The sequence below is a fragment of the Octodon degus genome, unplaced genomic scaffold (genome assembly GCF_000260255.1).
Source record: "Octodon degus isolate 3935 unplaced genomic scaffold, OctDeg1.0 scaffold00046, whole genome shotgun sequence".
Classification (NCBI taxonomy): domain Eukaryota; kingdom Metazoa; phylum Chordata; class Mammalia; order Rodentia; family Octodontidae; genus Octodon; species Octodon degus.
In genome coordinates, this window is record NW_004524622.1 from 5,124,569 (window position 1) to 5,127,553 (window position 2,985).

The window sequence follows — 2,985 nt, forward strand, 5'->3', positions numbered from 1 at the left end:
CCCCTGCCCCAAAGTAACCTACATATGAGACTGACCAAACAACTTTCATAGTTTACAGTGTGTGCTTAATAGCTGGTCCTATTGAAAATTATGGAATTGCTTGAGACCTCTGGGTGCATCGCAGGCCATCGTGTGCACCCGAGAGCCACACTTCCTGGCCGGCTTGCGCTCTCTGAGAAGGTCTCGGATTCCACGCCATGGCAACAGCATTTCCCAAAGCAGAGAGCTCTCTGGGACATCCACCGGACTAGGTGGTAGCTCACGGCGCGAGCCCTTGGAGACCTTCCCTGGACCACGCTGCAGGTTAGTGAGTCTGAGTCGCCTGATGAAGGCGGTGAAGTGCGGCAGGCTTCCGCCCTGAGTGCTTCCCAGCAGCCAAGGCCCAGGCCAGCGCTTGCTCTGCCAACGCTGGGGAGACACAGCTCACAGCCGGGGAGCCGGAACCGCAGCAGGAACCAGGAAACGCGCAGGAAGGGCAGGTCTGCGCTAGCCTCGCCCCTAGGGAACGTCGAGGGGAGACCCTGAAGGCGAGCCCTGAGTCGCTCCACCCTCACAGGGCAGCTTGACGCACGCAGCTCTGGAGGTGGCCCAGCAGGCATGAGCAGCGTCTGTTAGGAGACGATTTTAGAGAAAGCCCGGAGCTAAGAAACCGCAAACCCAGGCTGCGCCAGCACACAGACAGGCGAGAGTCACGGGCCGTGCGGACACGCGGCTGCGCCGCTCGCCCCAAGTCCGCCGGGGCGGAGGCTGCAGGCTGCGGAGCGCCGGGCCACGCTTGGGTCCGATGCCCAGGAGAGACCTTCAGCCCAGCAGGCATCCGGTGCTGAGCCCGCGCTCCGAGCCCCACGAGCCCCACGGCCGCAATCCAGGGAGAGGTTCTTGATGAGGGCTCTATCACTGAGGCCATGAATGGGGGGTGGGGTGGGAGGAAGAGAGGGAGGGAGGAAGAACGAGGAGGAGGAAAATGGGAGGGAGGGGAAGAGGGAGGGAGGGAGACAGGGAGGGAGGAAGAAGGAGGAGGAAGGGAGGGAGGGGGAGAGGGAGAGAAAACAGCCAACTCCACAACTGGGGCGCAGCCCAAGCAGGTTTTCTTGGAAGTCCTTTAAAATCGTCCCTGTCTCCATTTGTTCCCCGCATGTCCCTGCGACTGTGAAGTTCAAGGGCTGCGGCGCTCACTTCACACCCTGCCGCCTGCGAATCCCACGCAAGGCCAAGTGTTCTCTATGCAGCACAGCAAGTGTGGTGTGGCGCCTCAACCTGAACTTCATCACTCTGTCTCGTAAATGCCCGAGCACAATTTCAAGACTTTCCAACTTCTTCCTAGCATTTGAATGCTCACTTTTCTTTGCTGCTAATGTTAATTTCTATTAGCATTCCTAATTTTGTTTTCTGCCTATTTTGGCTGATGAATAAATTAAATTGTTGTTGTATGCCAGAGTTGCATTTCTTCTAATCTTGTATTTTTTGAAAAGGGGGGCGAGCCATAAAAATTGATACAGCATTTCAAAACAAGATGATGGGAAATGAACATTGGTTAACATTACATGTTTATCTTCAAACTAGTTGCTCAGATCACAAGATATAGACTCGCAAAATTGATCAACAATATGAGCACTAATTGTTCCTTTCAAAGAAGTGATATAAAGTGGTACAATTATCCTATCCATCCATCCATCCATCCACCTAGCTATCTATCTCCCTTTCCTTCTTTTATGCTTTCTCCCATCCCAGCCATTCTTTCTTTTCATGCTAATCTTAATCTTGATGACATCAGAGAGGATGTAGTCAAAATAATTGAGAGCTAAAACTCATTTATAAGACAAGTGTAACATTGTGAAGGCTTTAAATTTAGTTATTGTTTGGGGTACTTATATAATTTATTTACTTTTTTAATGCACTTCCTTTTTAACTGATTTTTAATACAAAAAACTGGTTTTTTTTTGTTTGTTTGTTTTTGCTTTTGGATTTTTTGTAAATTTTGTTGCTCACCAACAGTAATAAGAGGAGCAGAACACTCATCTGGGGATAACAGCCACTCAGCTCCTAAGAAACGACTCCCGAGAACGTTTGCTTTGCTTACCATGCCTAGCTGTGCTGGTGGTTAATAACCCACATCACCTGGATTCTACCTATAAAAGTGAGTCCATCACTTCTCGGCCTTTGGGCTAAGGTCGTGTATGATATGTGTTCTTATCAGCTTAATATCTGATCTGCCCTCTATCTGAGGACATATATTAAATGGGTTTTGGGATCTGGGAGATGGAATAGGAGCTTGCTGCATCTGCTCCGCATCAACCTGGTGCTGCAGTACCTACAGAAACAGTGGTACCACCTCCACACAGCCAAAAATTCTGAGACAGCTAAAAATAAAAAATGTCCTTTGCACTCTATTGTAAAAATTGTTCACATAATGACTTGAATGTATCATTAATTATATTCTTTCTCCACATTTTTAAATTAAAATAGCCATGGTTAAAATTTAGGACTATTCTTTGCACACCTTAGGCCACCCCAGTGGCTCTGCAGCTGTCACCATGCCACAAAATGAAAATATTGTATTATACTATAAATACGATGGGTACTATTTGGATAACCATGAGAAAAAGCAAAAAAGAAAGTCGAGAGGTTCATGAACATTCCAAGAAGGAAAAAAATTTGATTGACCTGAAGGCTAAGTTCTACCACAAACAGCACAATGTGGAGAAAATACAAATGAAAAAGACTATCAAAATGCACAAAAAGACAAACACCAAACAGAAGAATGATGAATAAACTCCACAAGCAGCAATACATGCCTCCCTGCGGGACAGAAGACAGTCTCATGCAAAAGTACTTTCCAAAATGATTAAACAAAAACAAAAAGAAAAGGTGGAAAAATGGGAAGTTCTTCTGCCAAAAGTTTGTGTCCAATAAGAAATAGAAGTATTAAAAGTTATTTAAACTGGGAGAAAAAAAAGAAGACATGGAAGAGGATGGTTACTAAAG

At 46.6% G+C, this 2,985-nt stretch overlaps 1 protein-coding gene and 1 non-coding gene across 2 annotated transcripts in view; one reads left to right on the forward strand and one right to left on the reverse strand.

Annotated features, from left to right (window-relative positions):
* Positions 1 to 2,985, reverse strand: part of Ctnna3 (catenin alpha 3) — a 1,779,311-nt gene that overhangs the window by 267,004 nt on the left and 1,509,322 nt on the right. The gene's annotated exons all lie outside the window — the stretch shown is intronic.
* Positions 2,146 to 2,334, forward strand: LOC111817015. Its single transcript, XR_002821308.1, has one exon. It is a non-coding gene; the product is annotated as a U2 spliceosomal RNA (small nuclear RNA).